Genomic DNA, 24,413 nt, shown 5'->3' on the forward strand with positions numbered 1-24,413 from the left:
GAGAAAGGTAACACACCAAATGTTACCAGAGAGGCCACTACAAGCACACAAGGGGATGCACACTTATGCGTGCACATGCCTACACAAAAGGCTATGTGCCATTTTTCATTTTGAGCCCCATTCAGTAAACTATAATTATGAATTTTTTTTTCATTTCCCTATTTGCTTACAGAATACATTATACTAAGGTATAATTCATTAAGCTGGTCATCTGCAACGAAAAGTACCAGAGCCCTTCTACTAAGGATCAAAACATCAATAATTCAAATTGATTAGGAAACAGTATTTCAAGAGATGATTAACTTTGAAGAACAGAAAACATCACAGAAATATTTAAAATTGTACACAAACCTTAGAAACACAGAGCCTTTGGTATAAACCCTTCTACGTCCCTCCTTGTCCCAGGTGAAGAAAAGTGGATCCCAGAAGCCACAGTCCGCAGGACTAGCCCCACAGCCCAATGAGCAGAGGCTGCAACACCCTGCCCGCATCACACCAGGGTACTACTGGATGCTGAGCACTATGCTGTAATGCAAAAGGTTTGCATTAAGCATGGCTTGAGAATTTACTGGTTTTAAATCTGTTGCGTTGTAGTTTCCGTCTCCAGAAATAAGCATTCAGATGAAGTGAATGTCAATGAGTATGCCTGAGAACACACCGACTTAGGGGAAAAAAAAAAAAAAAGAACATAATAACCTACCAAGAAAAAAATAAAAAACTTAAAATAGGATTATCCACTTAGATGGCTCTAATTCCTGCACATTACTGAAAGTGCAGAGAATCCTGCACTCTGTCACCCAAGACCATCACTCAGGAGTCCGCAGGCAACCCATCCACAGCACCACAGAACTGATCCGCTCCAGCCGCCGTGCGTGCACCTGTGGTTTCTGGGAAGAGAGCAAAGCAAACCAGTGCTTCCCATGAAACATGGGATAAAGTCTTCTGCTCAGAAGAGTTCTTATGGTTTCCATAGTAAACTTCATTTACATGAAGGCAGTATAAAGGTTCCCACATAAAAATGCATCTCTGGTATAATTACATTCTTTCAAGCAAGTTACTTTTCCTCCCACTTGCTATAGGTCTTAGGTGAAAGGAAAATATTGATAAAAACATGACATAAGGGGCACATAAGATAACCACAAACTGAAAAGCATGAAACCACCAAGCCATTCACAACTTTTTTTTAGAACTTTAACTATTCCTTGCTATTGGGCAGGCAGCGATCAGCTACCAAACATAAAACTCTCTTTAATTTATAGCCTAAGGGTTCCTTCCATGTTTAAAAGGAAGGAGCATGTAAAGATATACAATGTCTTTCTATGCCTGTCTGTTCTTTGAAATGTCTTCATTAAAATGGAGATTTTGACTTTTTGACTGTGAATAACAGAAAAAGGACAAACCTGGGTTCTGAGTACCATCATCGGAAGACAGCTCACAGAAGACTTTGGCGTTTCATCTCAGATATTTTGTATCACGACGATTTTGTGAAGGCAAGGGAGGGGCAACGGGGCTGTTTCAGTCCCTGACGATTAGCTGAATTAGCACCGATTGCAGCTTTGTTTTACTACAAAGCAATTGAAAGCACCTGGCCCTACATTCAGATCCGCACCGCGGGAGGAGTCACACTTCCACAAAGACCTGAGGGGCAGCCATGACAGGACCGCCACTGCACGCAAGGTGACAAGAGATAAGCATCAGGCAATGTCATCAGAAAGCCCTCAATCACCAGCCTACAGGAAAAAAAAAAAAAAAAAAAAAAAAGTGCGCCTGTTTTTAACTCAGATTAAGACATGTACGCACCATTTTTCATTAACACTTAAAGACGCCTTGTGCTCGAGGGTCAAATGGACCGGACCAAAGAAACCACACATCTCAGAGTTCAGCACTGGGGAGCTACTTCTGTGTACCATTTGTGAATCAAAGAAAATTCCACGGAGCATAGTTGGACGTATATATTATTAAATATTCTACATATATGTATTTTCTACATTTTAAAATTTGTTTTGGGAGCAGGTAGTACTTCGAACAAAAAACGCCTAACCCGTAGTAATGGCTGAAAGAAAGTAATTCCGGAGACATTAATCGTATCTCTCGATTGTGCAGAAGTCATGAAAAAACTGCTTAAACACAGCACTGAAGAAACAACAATTTTTTCCAGTGTAGCTAGTATTTTTCATAAAATCACTACAGATGAGTTTTAATAATGTTAATACCACAGCTTTATTTGGTGCAGTGGTACCTTAGAAATAAGTATAAATACTATGTTAGCTCCTAGCTGATCTTTCATTTACTTGACTTTCCTTCAATTAACGCACAGGAATTTCAGTAAACACATAAATACATAAAACTACAACAAATAAGTGTTCGTTCAGGTAAAGGTGCTCTTTTTCATTTCATTCAGTGTTCCTGTGAAAAGTAAACAAGGAGTAAGAAATTTACTGGTTTTAGACTCTTGGCAAGATAATGTATACAAAAAAAATCAAGGCTGTACAAAGAATTAAGCTGAATATAATTGAAATATACCAAACTTTAAAATGACCATTAAATAGATAGGTAGCAAAAGCTGATTTCACTCTAAGTCACTATATTCCCTAGATAATAATAATAATTAAAAAAAAAACTAAGCGGCTGAACAAGCGGGCTGAAAACAGTACTTTCTAATCCTGCTACTGTTCAAATACTGATGTAAATATCACGATCACCAGAAATCATATCACTAGAAGTGATGATGATACAGGAATTGTGTGCAACTGACAGAAGCATAAAGATGAATTTCATTCACAGGTATATTTTAAATGTTAGACTGCCTTTCTCTGCTCTGTTCGGCAGATTTTTCAGTCATGAGCCAAAAACTACTGATTACTTGCATTCAATTTGCCAAATACAAAAGCTTTATTAGTCATAACAACGCTGCTGTTCCAAACAGACAAAGAGATATATATAATAATAAAAAAGACGGAAAAAAAAAAAAAAAAAAGACACTTATCCTTTCTCCAGGATTAGTTGTCCAGGGGCAGTTTAAGTATGACTTAGTGTGGTTTCATTTTTAATTCACGCCACAAGTAAAATGACTGCAGTGTGGATTTGTGCTTTGATTTATTGTCTCGTAAGCAGAAGAATTCTAATTTTAAGAAGCTATTCATTACGGGATTTGTACAGAAAGAAAAATGCACAGTCTTTATCTTACAGTTATATATATGCACTCTATAAGTGGTTTAAGAAGCACATGGATAACAATCAAGAGGAATTCTGCATGTATTTTTTCCTTCTAAAATATTAGAAAACATTTTATAGTGATAGAAATGTATAAAACAAATCTGCTGTATCTTATTTGTAATACTTAAAGAAACTATAAAGAATCCTAACAATCAAAACATTGAAAAAATTGCTTTACCTGTTATTGAATTTTTATGCAATTTTCTTCCTTCTGTTCCTATCTGCTTCCTAGTTAGCATCTACAAGTCAAGCTCTGCTCTCAACAATTCATGCTCTTAAATGGGTTGGAGCTCCATGTTCACCAGGGGGTAACATTCATCCCTATGCATTTGCTTTTTACTTACAGACAAAAGATACAATAGTTTTCCCTAGCTCAGAATGAATGATGTAAAGCCAATCGAAGAAGCTGCAGAAGTTTTTCTAAAATTGAAAATGGTTTTTTTTCACATCATAATTCTTGTTCTGAATGTAACACTAAAAGAGCTCTACAAATTTTTTTTTGTTCTAGATGTGTAAATACAAGATGTATGAATTACTGAAGACATGTAAGTCATATAGTGCTATAACGGGTACAGAAATAACCAACTTTTGAATATTCAGTGCTGAATTGCAATTTTCAATCTCAACTATTATCTAATAATCCACCAGAAAATGCTTAAGTCTGCGCAACGCGTCTAAAAACACGCTGATAAAAAGAATTTATTGTCAAAAGAAACAGGAGCATCTTACCTCTTCTTTCTGGTAATCAATAACAATTTAAGACAAATAAGCACAAGATCTTTCTACATAAAGTGTTATACATAGAATTAATCCCATACATCTAGGAAACGCATTCCTCAAATTTAGCTAATACTATTCATGGACATATATAATACACAGAACATATACTGGGAAGTTCTTCACAACAATAATTGCCATCTACACATTTTCTTAAATTGGAATAACCCCAGTTATCATATCACACTAAGAAAGAAAGGTATGTTTGTTTATACGTTCATAATTTACTGAAATGTCTCAAGGTAACATCTTAAAATATATGGCAATTTAGCTACCCTTAGTCATTCTGACTGTTGTTATGCTTAGCGCAGTTATTCACAAATGCCAGCACAATCTAATGTATTTTGTTCAATCATTCACTGTATTTTTTTATTGGTAAAACATAATTAGTTTTATTAAATGTGGCTTGTATGTTGCTTCTGCAAAGTGAGTGAATATTAACATCTTTTTTTTTTTAAACAGATGGAATTTTTTTAAGAATTAAGGAACAGCTTGAATGTCACTTGCATGAAAACTGTACAAGTATGACATTATTGTCATTTTTGTTGTTTGTAGCCATTTTTTGAAGTATCTCAGTTACTTATCACCATAAAAAAAAAAAAAAACAGACCTGATGGAACAGAAAATGAGTTACATTACTGCTAAAATGAGGGAATATGACTTTATTCAAGTAGGCTCTTCATACTACACATACTTGTGTAGCAAGTAAATTATCATTGTTCTACCTTCCAAACACAAGGCTGTAGAAGAATGTATCTTAATCTCAGCTGTATTATCCTTACAGCAGAATTGGTGTTATATATACACATCTCAATTTTTGTATTGTACAGCAATTCCCACTGAACTAAATTTCTGAAATGCCTCTACCTCACAGGGAAAAGACACTGTATAAAGAAAGATCATGGCCACTGCCTCCCCATAATTCCTCAGCAAACTACAAATTAAGAAACCTCTCTTTCTTCATCATTGCAAATACGTCAGTATCCTTAAATGCAAAATGAAGTTGCAACTTTTCAACTCCCGGTATGTACCAAAATCTCTACGAAAGGCATCATTTATACATTTTCTGTAAGTCTACCATTATAATCCTATTGGAGTGTAATTGCTGTGGCTAATATTCTTACTCTGTTATGAAAATGCTCAACATAAATGTGGCACTGAGTTGTTAAGATAATACATGATCATGCTGTGAGAGGGTAATACCTATACAATAGCCCTTGCCAATACCATAAATCTCTTTATTAGACAACAACCTATTACAGGAGATCTACTTAACTGTTTCCCTACTTAGAGGGCCATTTGGTGTTACAATAACAAGCTGACTTTTCACATTAGCAAGGATTAGCCAGTATAAATAATAAATCGACACGGAGTTGCTGCTCTTTTAGATATGGTAAGTCTTTCCTGGTGTTTAAAAAGAAAATCCAAATTAAAATCCTAAGACCACGACGCTGAGGCTGAACATGTTAGTTTAAGCTATAAGAACTTTAAGCTTAACAAAACAACAACAACAAAATTCAACTCTCATATCAGTTTACGTGGCAGATTTATTACAGGAGAGCATATTACAGAGTGCTGCGTCTGTTTTATGGAATGTGCATGCATACTGCTTTATCTCCTAAAGTATCACAGCAAATCATCTTCAAATTTACTGGAATATTTTAAAATAAATTGATTGCCACTATTTTCCCAGAGATAAATAGTGTAGAATGAATGTAAGTTCCATCTATTATGCTTTTGTTTGGAAAGCAAGACTGTAGTATAAATGAATTGTTTTCTTCATTAAAAAGGAAGGATCATATGCTTTCACTACCTAAATAACTAAAATACAAATTGTAAAACCTATAGTACAACAGAACATTTCATTCATTGTGCTAGATTAAAAAGTAACAATTAAAAGCATTTCTGATTTTTCACTATTTACAAATAAAGTTATGTTCTGATACTCCTTGCTCTTTCTTGTCTGTATTTTTGTTAAAAGCTTAAGCTAGCAAACCCTTCCATCATTTGCCTGCTTAAGCACAACTGTATAAATTCATCAATTGTATCAGGATAGAATCATCCACATTTTTATAATACAGAAAAAGCAAAATTAAGAGTTAGCTTTGCATCTGCAATCATCTTGATTATGATTCACAACACTGCTTGCATAAATAGAAAAGACTTACCTATTGCTTTTTGGCTAGCACACTACTCTGCCCAAGAGGAACTGAAGCCCTTAGCACTGTGTTGTCTCTCTCATGCTGACATGACATTTTCAGAATCAGAGAAGACAGTTTATGCAACTGAAATCTGCTCCCCGTCATACAGAGCACCAAAACTGTTCTCCTGTACCTCGACTCGCAAGAATTGTTTCACTCCGTTCCTTCTCACACCTCCAATATAAAGGCACTCCTTCAAAAAAACAAAAAAAAAAGTAGCATTTATGCCAGCTCTTGCTTACTAACGATTTTATTTTTGTTTCCATTGTTATTTACTGCTACTGATGGACAATCTTTCTAAAAGCTGTCCTGCAGAGCCTTTCTGCCCTGCATAGCAGAGCATGCACAGCAGAAGGAAATTGTACTTACTGGAAACAATTCAGCCCTGAATGCCCTGATTACTCTGATTATCACATATGCAAGCTCCCTCTGCAGGCAGTAAGAAGAATTAGCAAAAATATGTGAAAAATGTGGGTAACAGCTGGCACAGGAACCCAAAAACTCAGTGACTATTTTAAAGGAATCCCCTCAGCAATCCTTCTTAACTGTTATCTGACATAAAGAGTTAATACAGAAAACATGTCTCATGTCTGTGTCTGTTCTTTTCTCTCAAAGAAGTTAAACATTCAGCTTTCGTCTTCCCTGGATCGAAACATACATGTTTCTTTTACAGTCATCTAAATCCTCTCAGGGAAGAAAAAAAATATAAGAATAAAAAGATGTACTGCTTATCTAGAACCAAACAGAAACAAAAGCTCACCCCAAACAAGAAAACAAAGCAATGCTATCGGATACGTCTGTCTAACCCAAACCCAAACCATCACTGCATTTTATGCTGTGAGACAACACCCAGTGCCACTTTCGGGTGCAATGAAACACACATGCCATCCAAATTTAAAAATCAGTTGAACTGAATGGTTAAGCTTATGTCAAAAATCAACAATGTCTCTAGCAGTTGATATCAAATAATGAAGTAGCAAGGTAATTTCCACACAACTGGATTAAAATTGCTTTTCTTATGAAAGGCATTATCTTACCATTAAGGATCTTAAGTTTGTTCTTCCTAGTAACACAAGTTTTCAGATAGAATTCCACCAATACAAAGGTGAAAAAGCTTCAGTGAATAAAGCTGTAAGTATTAAGCAGACCAAAATTAAGTCTCCGTCCTGCTAACCTTTAGCACACACATAACATCAAAAACCCGGGAAGACACGAGGCACTGTCCATTTCTCTGCTAATGGGAAAGAATGGAAGTATGCCAGGGGTTTTGTTTCTCTTATAAAGCCAAATTCCACTTTCTTTCCTTCAACAGGTAATGCCATTAGATTCATCAAGTATATTCATAAAATAAAAAATTAGGCCCTACATGAATTTTGCTGGAAAAATAAACCCCAAAATAAAATACAATCTTTCAGTATGAGCTTTAAAAAAAATAAGAAATAAAAAAACTCAGCAGAAAAAGGCAGAAGTAAGCTTGTGATATTCTAGTAAGTTTACAGGCATTCCAAGGGACAGATGTAGGGCAGATTAGAGGCGTTCCCTTCAAGATGCTGATGGCTGCATCCAGAGCTCTTCCTTGCTGCCAGAACACCTTTAGCAGTTAGATCCACAACTACTTATTATTAGATACTATTATACACCTCCTCAAATGAGGAAAAGAATGAGGAAGGAGAAGAAGCAGGAAAATATCCAACATTTGCGAAGAGATGATACTCTGTTCCAGCACCGGGTACAATTGCCAGAAGGGCAAAAGGATTTATTCTCATTTTCAAATAATGTCAGCATTCAAAAGTGCCTTTCACATGGCTCCCAGCCCTAGTTGCCCCCTACCCTGCATGCTGTGAGCCTCCTTCTCTCTCTCCCTCCTGCACCCTGCAGTGCTCTGCAGGCAAGGACCCGCTGCTAGGAGTGGTACCTGCGGCACCGAGGGGCATCACAGCCACCGAGACACCTCCCTCCCTTCAATATTTAAATGTCAGATTTACCAGGAAAATACTTATGGATTGGTCTTCTGGATAAAATGCATGCTGTTCAAAGGGAAGATGTATCGTTACTCATTCTGTAAAAGAATTTTCCAATTCAGTCACTTTGCATAGGAAAAAGTCTAAATTAAACTTCAAAGACTGAACACAGGGATGTCTGGACCAGACGAAAAGAATTATGCCTACCATAAAAACAGGGTTCGTAGATTTGTCAGAGAAATGCAACATCAACAGCAGAACTTCTCGTTGGGAATCCTTCTTTAAAACATCGCTTTATTTAAAGCCGACAGCACCTACTGCTCAGGAATAATTTTGAACACTGTTCATGCCAGTGTAGAGTGCTATACCGAAAAAGCAACAGATATGACACGGTAAGAAAATACAGAGAAAGGTGAACTCCAGTCTCCTTCTGCATGTGACCCCTCACACTACCACAGCACTGATTCCAGAGCCAGCCTCCCTATTCACACCAGATCCCATCAGCAACAAGGAAAATATCACCACCAGGAACAAGGTTGGTCATCCCCTCCCCAGCTGCCAGAAACAATTTTTACAGTAATCGGTGTTAGATTATTCTGTCATCTAGAGCAATAATTGGTTTGAGGTGTTGACTGATACAAAAATACCAACAGAGGGCAAAAAGGAAAGCAGCCTTCTCCTCAAAATGAGATTTCGGATTTTATCACGTCCAGAGGCAAGTAAATAAACAGAGTATAATTTTTAAAAGCACAGTTCTCCAGTGATTATTTGTTTTGGTCCTACTTGATTATTTTTCAACAGTCACAGATACAAATCTAATTGTACGTTATAAAGGTATAGCTCTCAGGAAGGCATGCATATGGAATGCTAAGCTGCTCTACATGTTATCTCCACTAGAGAAAATAGCAAAGGCACCTAAGAAATACCACAATTTGCTTATTCACAGAGTTAATTCATTACCAATCTTCTTTACCATAAAAGGCATGAGCACTCCCAACACCTAATCTGTGCATCAAGGCCTCCCTAATGTAAGAATTAACATATTAAACTCACTTCCATCTGTACAGTATCAGAACTCAGGATCTTAAATAGCAGCCTTTGCTCCTCTTACCTCATTCAAGCTTGTGGTGGCCAAGTAATGTATCACTAAAATATAAACAAAGTATAAAAAAAACTCACACACTTTTTATCAGCATCAAGTCAGTCACTTTACATTAAAACTAATCTCCTGTCACCCCATATTGGCACTTCAGGAAAAAGGGAGCACCTCTCTTACACAGCAAATAGTGCAGGACAGTGCCTACAGAGCAGCAATAATAACAGTCGCTTCAGAGGAGTTTCACGGATCACAGGACAAAGCAGGCCTAAACTCTACGGTATTTGTATGACGAAATAGAGTAAGATGAATCTGCTATGAGAAAAAATGCTACATTACTTTGGAAGGAAAATATTCTTGATACTGAATCTACCTAAGAAACCTAAGCAGCTTCTCAATAGCTCTAACTGGATCTCCTCTGAAGCCAGTTCTTCTCATGGCTGCAACACGGGCACCAATACTTAAATCTTTCTGCATAAATGTTAGTGCTTATAATGTGCTCCAAAGAGATTAAGGGAAAAAAAAAGAAAAAAGAAAAAGAAACCACAAAAACCCACAGAACCAAGACAGGCCCTATTTTTCTCAGCCCATGATCACTTGTCAAGCCATGATTAATGCTGTGCTCTGTAGAGGGAGACATTACATCTAGGCTACAACAGACCTAAATTTTACCCTAAGGCAGAAGTCTGATTTAAACATCTCTATTCAAAGTGACATTTGTCCTCTCTTTTCAACCAGTTTCCTCTGAAATTCCACTAAACTGACTTTGTGACATACAAACGGTCCATTGATTCTAACTTGTCGTGTTGCCTGTCCTTGTAGCAAAGTTGGTTTTGGTGACTGAATGAAGCAAGATGTTATGCATTCAAGAAAAATACAGGAGCAGAGTCCATTAGGTGCTCTATTAAATGCTCAGTTGGATAACAGCAACTACAATTTACGGCTATAAGGATTCCAGCTTACACAGAAGAGCTGAAGATAAATACTGAGGTCAACATTAAAAATCAGAAAATATTTTTATATTCAGGGATAACAATGGCCTTCATATTCTGAGGTGATGAGCAAAGATTTTTCTTGTATTACAGACAAGAACACGAGCATCGTCAGGGCCACTCCGAAAAGTAATTACATTTTATCTCTTGCCTTTCACTCTGAAATGTCTGCTAAGGTATTTACATTTGTCTGTTAAAAGAACAACAAGTTAGACAGGAGAAAAAAAACTGGTGGTGATCACTTATCTCAAGTAAATACTATTTCTCCAGTGAATGGTATTATTCCATCTATTTTATAAAGTTATTGTTAGATCCTCTGATTTATCTGTAATCGCTATTGTAGGAATAAAAATAAGACACGCTTATATCTTATAAAGAAACAGCCAAATAGCAGACCTGGACATGGAGAATAGTCAATATCCTTCTTACTGAACATGAAAAAAGGCAATGTTTGATAATATTAAGCAATTTGGACAGTGCTGGCAAGTTCCTACTAACCAAGGTAATCTTATTTCTTGCGCTTTTCAGGGTAAATTGATTTTTTTTTTCCCTCCTCTTAGCCGCTCTGATAATTGAGCAAACTTATACAAGTGTGATGGGATTTTACTTAGCAGACAACACACGAAACAATCCCCAAACATGAAGCACCTTACTCATAAAAAAGCATTTTTGTGGTAATTAAGCAAGCTGTATTTAAGCTTGCTTTGTGCCAGGATAACAATCAATAGCATTTTGTTGGAGACTGCACTCTACATGCAGGTGTTAAGCATTGTGCTTGCCTCAGTCAGCCTGCGACGTTTTTTTTTATTATTAAGCCTTTCTAAATAATTTTGGTAAATAGCAGGCTAGAGGAAGTTGAATCATTACAGTACCTCATGAAAAAAAATCAAAAAGAAAGAAACTGGCATGCACAAATTACACATTCTTCAAAAACCCATACAAAAACCCATTTAATTCAACGATCCATAACCTGGAGTTGTTACAATTCCGAATTAGAACAAGATTCTTTTTTTTAAGCAATCCATTTCTGGTTAACTATGATTGTCTATCTACAGAATGCTGTAAAACCTGAATATTCTTTAAGGAAATGTATTTCTGTAACTAAACTGCTTGGAGTACAGTCTTCGCAACCCATACCGTAGAAACATATCTCATACATTAGTGGCAGAAAGAAATATGAAATCCAAGAAAATGTTTGACTGGAAGGGGCTCTAAGCCTGCCATCTTTCAGCTTTAATATGAAGAACGATTAAAAGAAAAGAATCATATATTTGTCGAAGTAAAGCTGGAAGTAATTCCTAAGCCAGCTATATACTCACATCATATCGCACGTTCTATCTGTATTCTAACAGAGCCACCTAGTACTTTTATTTTCAGAACTGTTGGAAACAAAATGCATATATCTTTAAAAACTGCTTAAATATTAAACATGATTGTTATGACTATTGAGAATGGCCCCAAAATAGCTTTTTGTTTTTCCAGTTTTTTTGACATTCAATTACAACCTCAATGGCTTAAATCTTTTACTTGTTTCAAACTGAGAGTTTAAAAAAAAAAAAAAAAAAAGCTTTTTAAGTCTAAAAGCAATATACAAATACTTAAGAAGCTGAATAATGTGTAATTTCAAATCACATTTGTACATCACAAACATCAATGCTAAAAAAATGCTTCAAAGCTGTCTGTTTTTCATGACATCTCCAAGTAACACGTCTGACTATGAACCTATGCTCTGAAGTACACTGCTCTGTAACTGACTGCTTGTCTACCTATGCATGAAGACTATTTAAATTATATACCAGATGTAGTTTAACTTCCCTTGCAGTTCACCAGCTAAAACCCCTAACTGCTACACCAAATTCTTCTATTATCAGTCATCCACACAGGTTCCTCAGAGGAAGGCAGAGAAGACAAGCAGCAATTTTTGATACAAAATATCTCCAGGTGGGCATTGGTAGGTTTGTTTTTTTTCCCCATTATTCCCAGGCACAATCCTGTTCTCAGTGAGAGCTGCAGCAGAAGTGAACAGTTTTTCTTACATGCATGCCAACATTTCAGGTGGACACGGGATGAGCTCTGGCTTGGAGATATGTAACCTCTTTAGACCAAATTTCAAGTAAAAAATAAAAATAAAAAAAATCTACCTATTCAAAACATTAAACCTTATATTGGATGAATATTACTATCTATGCATCTCAATTTATGACATACTACTTGGTTGTATTGCATGAACAACTTGGAAAAACGTTTTCCCTAGCTAGAAACCTCTCTTTCTAACATTCAATTCAGTGAAAGTCATGGACCTTTCTAAAAAGCTCAAACTCAAGACTGGAACATTTTTTCTTCACCAGAACTATTCTTTTTTAAATATCACCTTAGTGTCAGCTTTGCATAATGTCTTTTTAAAAACAAAACTAACAGTTCAACCCATATTATTAACCATAACAGCTACACGCTCCTAGGACTGCGCTATCTAGTTTACTCGGATTTTAATAAGGTGCCTCCTTACAACATACTAGAATTCCTGAGCAGCCCTTTCTCGACTTTTAAGCATTAAAAGCAGCGAGAGATAAATAAAACATCGAGAAAGCTTCTGAAGCTCTCACACAAGGACTACGCAAACTCTGCTTTTTTTTTTTCAGAGTCCTCCTCTTGCTCATTTTGAGAAGGGAAACACCCAGCAGCCTGGTGTTAATGTCTCTGCTGATTGTGAAAATTGCAGCAATAAAAACTCCAACTGCTTGTCTTAAATTAAGACTTGCAAGACTACATGTGAGATCTGTATCTTTACATTAGTTTTTATAACATTTGGAAGTTTGGTTGCCTGCTTTGATGTTGGTCTATTAATGAGCAGGAGAGCCAAAAGCCAGAAAAAAAATGTTTACTGGAAATTCTCAAGTCAAAACCTGAAGTAATTGGTTTCTCCTACCCCACATGATCCCATATCCCAGTTCCCCCAGCCACCAGCGCCTTGAGCCAGCTGAACGTTGTCTGCACTTTTTTGCTGTTGCCAACCTACAGTGATTGAAAATGGCAGCTGAAGCGCTGCTGCAGCACATTAATTTTTCTCTAAGTGGTCCAATTTTGTCATCTGAACGCTGAAAATCTTCTTTCCGCTACTTTTTTTTTCCCCCCCCCAAATCTTGGGAGATTTGTCAAATTTGGGGTTGCCATCATATAAACTGAAGCATAACATCTTCAATACAATTTTTAGATTATCCTTACAGCTATTAAGGATAATGCGCTTTCTTCTCAGCACTCTGCATCCCGAGCAGACTAGTTAACAGCAACTTAAGTGTGATAAAGGCAATTACACCAATATGTTCCTTTTGTACAACCAAAAGGTACTGCTCCAGACAGCTGAAGACACTAGATAAATAAACTGCTGAAAATTACCGGAAAGTAATGATGTGCAATTTTAGGACCACTAAACACGCCTGTTTACAAAATGCCCAAATGCTCATTTAAGAATAACAGAAATCTATATGAGTTATTTAATTGCAGGGGGTTTCGCAAGGCATACCATATCTACTCAGTTCCTTCATTAAATGAAAGGAAACTGCAGCAGGAGTGAGGACATCCTGCTCTAAAGCCACAGCACTTACAAGGCTTGAAAAGAAAATAATAATAACAATAAAAAAATAAAAGCACCCTTCCAATCATCAAATGAGGAACCACCCCCACCAGAAAGAAAAATAAATAAATAAATAAACAAACAAATGCTACATACCAAACACTTGAAACACGTTTCTGAAAACAAAGTATTTATTTCCATGTCTGTACCCTTAACTGCAAGGTATGGAAAGAAGGAATAGAGGAATAGGAAATCAAGACCAAGGAAGTTTGTTTTTTTTTTGTTTGTTTGTTTTGTTGTTGTTGTTGTTTCTTCCTACCAGAGACACAGAGCAGCGTGGTCCCTCTGTCCCTGAGAGGCATCTGGCCCCTGGAAGAGGTCCCATCACGCTGTCAGATAACTGGATTTGGGTTGGCTTTTGGGCTGGTGGATTATGAGCACTGATTTGCAGAGATAATGAAAGGCCAGGCCGGCCTCCTCCCCTTCTTACACATGGAAATAGTCACAAACGGCCCAAACCTGCACACGTTTGGCCATGTACAACGGCGGTACACGTTCCTCACCGCCACCAGAACGCTTTGCCTTATCTGTTATTAAAGTATTTTACGAGGTAATAGTAATTGTAAATAAAGTTATCTCAGCAAACTCACTATAACTAATTAAATGAGATTACAAGAAAAGCTCATTTTCACTTTTTTTTTTCCCCCCCGATAAGAGAAAGGAAATGGAAGCATTAGGCCGGTGGTGCTCCGAACTTCTCGAGGCGCTCCGCACAGCACATCACGGCACGAGGCCACGAGGCGCGGGCTGGCTGGCTGACGGGGCTCCGCACGAGTGGTCTCGCACCACACGGCCCCGTCCGTCCGCACATCCCCCCGCGCGGAGCCCTCAGCAGGCAGTGGGAGCCGTCACCAAAGGTCACTTTTCCTTTTCTCGGAGCAAACCATTAATCAATAGAATAGAATTGTCTGAGCGCTTGCAGCGAACGGACCCTGGTTTTCACTCCCGTAATTGCAAAACAGCCGAAGTTCAGAAACATCACCCACACCCACCTCCCCATTTTGCCCTCTTTCAATCCCTGCTGCCCTTTGGGCCTCCACTTGGAAGCAAATGGAAGACGAACTGAAGTTTTCTCAATTGAGCCGGAGCCGAGAGCCCTTTGATATGCTAATACCCCCCTTCAAACGGTACGGATTCACACTCGCATTAATTCCAACAATTTGTGCAGAACGATGAGAAATGGCACCTCTTGGGGGGGGGGTAGGAGGGGGAAAGAAGAGGAGGAGGAGGGGGCGGACGACAAAAAGAGGGGGGTGGCGGGGGCCGGGGGCAGCGGAGCGCTCCTGCCGTGGCCATCTCTTCCCCTATCCCCGACCCGGTCCGCACCGGGGCACTGCACGGCGGAGCAACACCTGAGCGCGGCTGCCCTGGCTCCGCCGACCGCCCGGGCCCGGCCGACGCAACCCGGTGGTATTTTTAGAGGCAGACACAGCAGCGCTGCCTCCTGACACGCTCTGTGTTCTGTCTCCAGATGGCCCCAGATTTCTTTATGTGAAAATAAATAGCCAAAAAAAAAAAAAAGTTGTTCTCACTCCACAACCGACAAAGGGCGATTTATTCTTCTTCTCCCCCCTTTCTCCGCCCCGCACGTAAGGGCGCTCGGCCGACTTGCACACAAATAAACCCGCAACAGGTAATCATTTAGCGAACACCGACGCAACTTTCCCCTCGTGGGAGCCGCACCAGGGCCTGTTCTGCTCCGGGGGCCCCGCAGCTCGGCGGGGGGGAGAAAGGGGAGGCGCGGGGCCTCCGCAGAGCCGGGGGGGGCTGCGAGGGGAACCTTCGCGGGGCCGAGCGAGGCGGTGCGGGGCCGCGCCGCGGGCAATGGGCCTCGCCAAGGGGCGCGTTCCGCCGCCGGCGGAGGGGCCGCGGGCAGCGCGTGCCCAGCGCCGAGCAGAGCCGGGAGCGAGCGCCGGGAGAGGAGCCGCGGCGCGGGGCTGCACTTACCTCCCTAAGCCGAGGGCGGGCCGGTCTCTGTGGCCCCAACGGGACCGGCGGCCCCGCCGAGCGGGCGTCGGCGCGGGGTCAGCCCCGGGCGGCGTCGGCGGCGCGGGGTGGCGGGCGGGCGCTGGGCGCTGCGGCGCGGCGGGCTGGGGCTGCGCGCACGGCGTCTTCTCCTCCGCGCAGCCGGCCGGGAGGCTTCGCCGCGGCTAAGTCAACATTTTCCTGCGGTTCCCGACGCTCCGCTCCGCGCGAAACGTACGATGCAGCCAGGCTCCCGCAGGCAGGCGAAGGAAAAATTCAATTAAACGGCAAAAGGAGCGGAGGGGACGCGGTGCGGCGCGCCGGGTGCGCCCAGCCTTGGTTGGAGTCCTTTCTGCGCAGCGATTGGGAGGAGGGAGCCGAGGCGATGCCGGCGGCGGGAGTAGCGGGGAGCAACTCACAAATTTTGCGACGAGTCCCCCCTCCTCTACCTCTCTGGCGTTCGTGGCGACCTAATTCACATCTCCTCGGGAGGCTCCGGCCTCGCGCGGCCCCGCCGCTGCTGCCCGCCGTCCTCCCGGCCCTACTGCCCCGCCGGCGGCCGGAGAGCGGGCGGGCACCGCGCGGCACTGGGAAAAACGCAGTATGTACACAGCAGGAAAAAACCCCAATGAATCGTATCGCAGTCTCCTTTTTGCTCATGCACCTCTCCGTGTGTGACTGGGGATCGCCAAGTCCTGACACAGACTCTCCGGCGGCTCTGAACTGGAGTCACCTCCAGCCTCCTCCCCCTCCAATCTCCTCCCCTCTCTCTCTGCCTCCCCACCCCTGGGCTCAGCTAATCATATAAACATATTAGCACGTAGAGCGGCACCGGCGAAGGACAAAAATCTCTCCCTTCCTTCCTTTTCGTTTTCCTTCCCTCCCCCCTCCCTTCTTCCAGCCGCGGGGGTTAAGGCCAGCACCCACCCGGCGGCCGCTCGCATCCGAGGCCGAGCGCTCAGCGCCTACCGCTCCCGGCCCAGTGCGGCGCTGCGGGGGATGCAGAGCGGCCGCCCGGCTGCTGGGGGCCCGCCGCTGCTTGAGAGCGGGGCCGGCCGCCCGCCGCCGCCTCTCCGCGGCCTCGCTGGCTGCCGGCGCGCTGCAGGCCGGCAGGCGTCTCCGCCGCACTTTCTCCTTGGCCGTGCCCTGGGCGCCGCGCTGCCCAACTTGTGCGGCCGGCCGGGCCCAGGTGCGGCGTGGCGTGCCTGGTTGCCGCAGCCCGGCTCTCCCCAGCCGACGCCGAACGCACCGTCCAGCGGGGTGGCCGGTCAGGGAACTGGCGACTCCTTCCCGCCCGCTGAGAGGCTCCCCCCGCTCCTCGCCTCTCCCGCGGCTCTCCCTTCGCCAGATTTCCCCCGGCTCTCCCTCCTCCCGCAGACGTCGCCAGGGCCGGCGCTGCGAAGCGATGCGCTGGGGAAAACGTGTCAGGGCAGGGTAAACAACACGCTTGGAAGCGATTTAAAGGATGCTAAGTTGACTCATTCTTCTGCTCTGATGCAGAATGCAGGTTGGCAGCGCTGTTGCATTCCTTCTCCAAATCCCATTTTAGAAAGGAGGGTTTGGGATTGTTGTTATTTTTTTTTTCCCTTCCTTGATGATGCAAAATTGTGAGAATCCACTCCGACCTTTCGGGCTGTGCCACATGCACGGGGCCCGGCTCTCAAGGTCAACGAGAAGCAGCTGAGCACTGCACGGCTCGTCCTGGCGGGGAGGACACGGGGGGACGGGGGCCGCTGGGAGCGCCTGTGCGCGGTTCCCGGGCTGGGGCTGCTGCGGTGGCCGGAGGGCACAGCGGGAGATCAAAGCGGCACAGACCTGGCCTGATCAGCCCACCAGTTATTTATTCAGTTAGTTTAAACCATTCCCTCCCTTTTCTAGCTGCAGCAGTGAAATACAAACCCTCTCAATTGCATCTGCCCACAGGATCTCTGGCACAAGACCCAGGGCTTGTTAAACTCTTCTAGGTCCAAAGCGCATTGACAATTCAGCTTAAAACGCCCACACCACACCAGGAAATCGGGGTCGTTACCTTTTGTTAATGCTAACGGCTTATTTTTTAACTTAATTATTTGGACTCCATACCTATGCACCATTGGTGCTCTAGTTCTGAAAATTTTAACATGTACTAAGAGAAGCATGACATATTTAAAGGAAACTGGATTGTTAAATCCTTGCCACAGGAGGTAGTAAGAATCACAGAATGGGCCCAGGGCTCTTCAAACCTACAGAAAGTTTTGAATAGCAGTAATTTTGCTGATCAGTCCCTGGAAGCCCCTACACACCACACTGGCCTTCCTCCAGCCACAGCCCTGGGGCACGGGGAGCAGCCCCCACTGCCTGGCACCAAACGAGGTGCTGTGAGAGCATCTTCCCGAAGCCAGCTTCAGCTGGGTTAAATCTGCAGGCTGCCTTGAAACAAGCTCAGCATGGGAGGAGAGGAGATCGCGTGTCTGTGTGATAGTTTTATACCTGCTATGTATAGCTAAAAGTAAAAAAGATGGGTTACATGAGTGCAAAATGCAGTGAAAGAGCAGGTTTTCTATTTTTTTCCACACATTTTTTAAGTTCTCTGTACATCACCAGTATTGCTGTATGCCCTTTCTTGCTGAAAATATCCCTACAGATATCTTTATAGAACCCTAAAGAACCCCTTACGCCCTAATTGGAATTAAATTATAAAGGCATTTGGATGTATGTTATGAGAAATGTTTTCCTTGAGACAACTGGATGCATGTTTTATGGAGACATCCTTAAAAAGGGAATCACAGAAATGTAAAGAGATCCATATCGATTAGCTCTCATTTTACCATATATCCAACATATATCATTAACGCATCCTACTTTTTGTCAAATAAATGCACTTGCAGATAAACAGAGGTTGCCCCGAGCTAACAGCCTTTTCCTTAGTTGATGAGATCAGGACTTAGCCAGAAAACAGTTGAGAATACAACAAGAATTATGTGGGGTTGGCAGTTTTCCTTGGAGCAGAAGCAAGAGAGAGGAATTCTTCCATTTAGAGCAAAAAACTCAACTGGTTTCTGTAAGACATTTTTACCCTCCCCAAAGGTTGAAAATATCTGCAGAGCTGGGGCTTGTGTTAATGTCTGCTGAAGTGGATTCACCTACATGGATTCAGCTGCAGGACTGAAGTTTATTTTCCCCATTTTCATCAAAAACTTCTGGAATCGTATTTATTTCTGCATGCAGGAAGGGAGTTTTACAGCTCTGAGTTGTAAAAGTGAGTTTTAAACAATTGGTAAAAATGTAAACAGACACCTTTCAGCATTTCTTCAGAAAACACGTTTCCATTAATTCTCATTGATTCCAAACTAGGATATAAGAATACCTGGCAGAAGCGTATATCCTTTTGGCAAGTAAAACATTATTATTCAAGCAATTAATTTGACTTCATATGAATCAGCGTCTGTTTCTTTAAAGCAGGAAAATTCTATACACTTGTAGTCATAGCATCTTTAAATCTGATCCTTTGTTTTTTACTTGGCCTCAATTAGTGCCAGATTTGAATATTAAGATACACAAAAAGGAGTTGCAACAAATCAAGACTCGTTTCAACATTACAACTGCTAATTGTTTGCTTTTCGCTGCATCCCTATAAAATACATACTTCATTCCAAGACCCCACAAGTAAATACAGAAAGTAGATTTCCCTTAAATTCTTGCTTTGCCGCTACATCACAAAATATCAAGCTTAGAAATACTGCAAGCAATGTCATACTCCTAGTAAGACCACTCAATAACGTTTTTACTTACCCCTTTCACTAACATTAAATTTTGTAATGTTCCAGCTTAAGCTGTATATTCTGCGTGCTTTGCTATCAAATTACTGTGGTGAACCTGCTGGCTTGTGTCCTTGAAAAGCTAAAAGCAAATTCATTGTAATTTTTGGAATAAGCACAAGATCTGTATGTCAGTGAGCATTCCTAGGGACTGTCTATAGGATAGTAAGAACTGGAAAAGATGTAATTGTCAACTGTGTGCTTGGAGAAGGTATATCTGAGAAAAATTATTTAAGTTATGGCAAACAATAGCCAAATTGTGATGTCTACAAATATGGTACTGTTGACTTCCCCAGAGGGTTTAGTTGCTGTTGTTTTGTGGAAGTTTTTACCCTACAAGTGCATCTTACCTCTGCCTCTCCTTAAAAAAATGATTTTAAAATGGTTGAATATCTTGATAAATATTTTTTTTTGTATTACCCTAACAGTCAGTTGTTCCACGAGAAACGGCTAGCATGGATTTTATGCAACCTATTTTTACATTACTGAAGTTTTATGAAATGACTGAACTTTAAATACTAGCAGCTGACATTTTCTCCTATCTGTACTCGTGTGAATAACATATCAACGAACAAATAATTAGATGTAACATTAGCAAAGACTGATGGAAGAGGTTGCATATATATAGTATAGTAGCATCATCTAAAAGTGATGTGATGTAAAGATGTGGTTTAATTTGTGCATGTAAAGGTAGCGAACTATTCTACGATCTTACCATTTCAGCTCAAATGAGAAGGCCAAATTTTGCTTGCTTCATTTCAAAAAAAAAAAAAAACACCAATTATTTTTCCAGACAAATGTATGCAAACAAAGTGCAAACGATATAATAGGAAATATGTAATGTATTGTCTTAAAACTTTGGAAATATATCTTTACAATTACTGGTCTTTTAAACTAAGTAATTGATTTAAGTGTCACTTGGGGAAAAAAATTAAATTCATCAATAAAGTGAGAGAATTCTGCAGCTGTTCCTAACAAAAAAAACATAATATGAATTTGCATTAAACATAGTTTACTTCAGTAATCAATTTCAGTGACTTATAATCTATATCATTATTTAAGAAATGACAAAATCATTGACTTACTCATAACGCTTGCTAATTGTTTTTTTTAAATAAATTCTACACATGACTAGGGAAACACCCATTTCCATTTGCTTTATGTTAAATCAACATCTAACCACTCATGGTGATTTCATTCAAAGAAAACAGAAGGAACACATTAGCTGTGTGGTTAAAGAGATTGATGGGCTTCAAACATTTTAACCATGGATGTTTTTTTTCCAACTGTAGAAACTCATGTTTCTAATTTAAATAGCTTCAAGAAAATGAAGATCATTTTATTCAACAAAGCTGTTGTTTCTTGTTTCTTAGATAGAAATTAATTTAATTTGGTTTAATTAAGTAATATTAGAAGCAAACTTGTTCACAGAGAATGCATCTATGAAACAAAAACATGTGTATTCCATATTAACGAGGTATGCTGAAACAGGATTCTTGTATCACATTAAGAAATAAGAAGACATCAATAAGATTTTTAACATTCAGATGCATGTTTTTATGTTCATGCTAAGATATTGCAGTTGTCTTTCTTCTCTATGAAGTGTAAACGTAGGGGAGTGATAGAGCTCTGTGTTGTAGAAGTACATTGTCTACTAGAGGCTTTGGGTATTTGTGTGCATATGTTGGTGGACAAGAGTTTATAGGTTAATTCTACAAGCATGTATAAAGGCCAAAGAGTTTTCAAAATTGAGCTGTTAGGTGTCATGTAGCAGAACATGCTTATAAAGAGACATGTACAATTCCCTGTTTTCATATAGACAGCTCAGTATAGGAATTGAAACAGTGATATCAGAAGAGGAACTACAGTGCTGAGCTTTTGTGGAAAGAGAGTGTAATGAGATCCTAATTCTTCAACTAGTCTTGCACTTTTCTAGGTTCCCTTTTATCCAACTTCTATATCTGCCTAGGCATGATTTCTGTATTTAGGCAGCAAATAACATTTCTTATGGAAAGAAGCAAGGCTCAGGAGAATTGTAAGAAATTAAGTATATTTTTCTATTTAAAATAAATGTAATTTTGTCTGGCAGTTAGGAAGCAGCTTCTTCTCTTCCCTCTTGCATACAGTTTGTTATGACTTTGCTCAATCTCTATATTTCTTTCAGTCACTAATCTGCAGCCAGAGGAGTGTCCCATATCTCAGAGGGGAACATGTGGAGATCCCAGTGTGTTCTCACACCTCTCCTTGCTTCACTGCCCTACTACTTGATGTAACAGCAGGAAGATTTCAATCTGAATGCAGGAAGAACTGGCTCTCTATGCCAAACCCTTCTGTCTCTTATGATTTGCTTTATGAATCTACAGCTGTGGATCTTAAGCTTAGATCCATTACAGAGTGCTTTTAACTAGAATATTACCTAGTACAGCTGGTCAGTCTCATGCCATAAAATGAAAGGTGATGCAAGAAAGATGAACAAATTATGGAGAATTCAAAGACAAACCATATTTGCCATTATGAGTCCATGAAGACTTTTCTGTTCTTAACCAAGAATCTAATATAATCAATATAATCAACATAGGTATTACTAAAAACCATGTTATTTATGTCATAGAATTGGAAGGGTTGGAAGGGACCTCTAGAGATCATTGAGTTCAACACCCCTCCTAAGGCAGGTTCCCTACAGTAAGTTAAAACAGAAAAGTGTCCAGGTGGGTTTGGAATATCTCCAGAAGAGACTTCACAGCCTCTCTGGGCAGCCTGTTTCAGTGCTCTGTCACCCTGACAGTAAAGTTTTTTCTTATGTTCAGATAGAACTTCCTGTTTTGCAGTTTGTGTGCACTGCCCCTTGTTTTGTCACCGGGCACCCATAGAAAAGAGCCCAGCCTCATCCATTTGACACCCACTCTTTAGATAATTATATACATTAATAAGATCCCTTCTCAGCCTCCTCTTGAGCCTGAACAGCCACAGGTCTCTCAGCCTTTCCTCATAAGGGAGGTGCTCCGGGCTCCTCATCATCTTTTTGGTCCTCTGCTGGACTCTTTCTAGAAGTTCCCTGCCTTTCTTGAACTGGAAAGCCCAGAACTGGACACAGTATTTCAGTTGTGGCCTCCCCAGGGCAGAGTAAAGGGGGAGGATCACTGCCCTCGACCTGCCAGCCACGCTCTTTTTAATGCACCCCAGGATATCATTGGCCTTCTTGGCCATAAAGGCACACTGCTGACCCATGGACAAACTGTTGGCCACCAGAACACCCAGGTACTTCTCCACAGAGCTCCTTTCCAGCGGGTCAGCCCCTAAGCTGTACTGATGTCTATGTTTTTTTCTCCGCAGGTGTAGGACTATATATTTATCCGTCTGGAACCCCATAATATTCCACCACATCCAGCTCTCCTGCCTGTCCAGGTCTTGCAGAATAGCAGCAAAATCTGATGTGTCAGCCACTCCTCCTAGCTTCGTATCATCAGCAAACTTGCTGAGGGTACATTCTATTCCTTCATCGAGGTCATTGATGAAGATGTTGAACAAGAGTAGAGTCAGTACCAATCCCTAATGGAACAATACCATTTACAGGCCTCCAACTAGAATCTGCACCACTGATCAAAACCCTCTGATCTCTGCCAGTCATTCAGTTCTCAATACATCTCACTGTCCACTCATCTATACCACATTGCCTAAGCTTACCTACAAGGATGTTATGGGAGACGGCGTCAGAAGCCCTGCTGAAATCAAGGTCTACAACATCCACCACTTCCCCATCATTTACCCATCATAGCCATCATAGAAAGCTACTGGATTTGTCAAACATGATTTCCCCTTGGTGACTTCTTCTGATAAACTTCTTTTCTTCTACTTGCTTAAAGATGATATCCAGAATAAATTGTTCCATCATCTTTGCAGGCATGGAGGCGTGGCTGATTGGCATGGAGTTTCCTGGGTAAATACTCATCTTTATCTACAGGGCTCTACAAACCCATGAAGATTTAAATGCCTGTACTTGGTGTAAGATTAGATTTACTTTCTTAAGAAGTTATGGCATAAAATATATCAACTTATTGGACCACCAGCCAGAACTCAGGCCTCCCCATTCCAACTGACTGCCCAGACCACTGAACTACAGTCATGTTCCCTCTGGTGCTCTCTCTTTCTGACCCAGTGAATCCTGAATTGCTTTCTGCCTGGTACGCAGTTTTAACAGGGAAAGTGGAGAATATCTCCATCTGTGATCAAGCTGTGGGTTAGAGAATTTGTTGACTGGAAAGTGAGGTGCCAGTGAGTCCCTTCTGGCAGGAGAGAAGTGATCCTATTTCACAAAGGACAAGTCTCCTACTGCCAGCTGTAGAATAAAGGTACACCTTTAAAGGAAAGTGGTGATTACTGATGAATTTGTGACAGGATAACTGTGTTGGTGGGTGCCAGGTGCTCGTTAGATGCTTAGTTTTACAGACAGTCTTAGCAATGGCATAGACATAGACCTTCTTAGTTTGATTTGTCTTGACTGAAGCAGAATTTGGCATAATGAGCATTAGAGCTGCAGGAATATTCAGCAAAAATCAATGGAAATGCCTACTGAACAGGGATGTCCTCCCCAAGTAGGCAGCATTGAAGCAAAGAAGTTTTTAAGCTTAAGGGCTTATATTCCTTCCACGTTTCTCCTTTATAGTTTAGCTGTCAGAATTCTATACAATGCCTAATGAAAATTTGGTCCATAATCATAATCATCAAGTTCGGAGATATGGTAATAGATTATGAACAAGAAAGAACAGGGTGTTCAAGA

General features: G+C 40.9%; 1 protein-coding gene across 8 annotated transcripts in view; it reads right to left on the reverse strand.

Annotated features, from left to right (window-relative positions):
- Window positions 1-24,413, reverse strand: part of ADGRL2 (adhesion G protein-coupled receptor L2) — a 378,308-nt gene that overhangs the window by 137,223 nt on the left and 216,672 nt on the right. For 6 of the 8 annotated variants that reach the window (XM_085232370.1, XM_085232372.1, XM_085232369.1 and 3 more), the window contains exon 1: window positions 15,822-15,962. The exons of 1 other annotated variant lie outside the window; for it this stretch is intronic. The gene's annotated coding sequence lies outside the window, so the exon portion shown is untranslated. Of the gene's footprint in view, window positions 1-6,161; window positions 6,388-15,821; window positions 15,963-24,413 lie in introns of those variants that run through there. One more of the 8 variants, XM_085232368.1, reaches the window with a different exon arrangement.

Source organism: Meleagris gallopavo, chromosome 10 (assembly GCF_905368555.1).
Source record: "Meleagris gallopavo chromosome 10, MGAL_WU_HG_1.1, whole genome shotgun sequence".
NCBI lineage: Eukaryota > Metazoa > Chordata > Aves > Galliformes > Phasianidae > Meleagris > Meleagris gallopavo.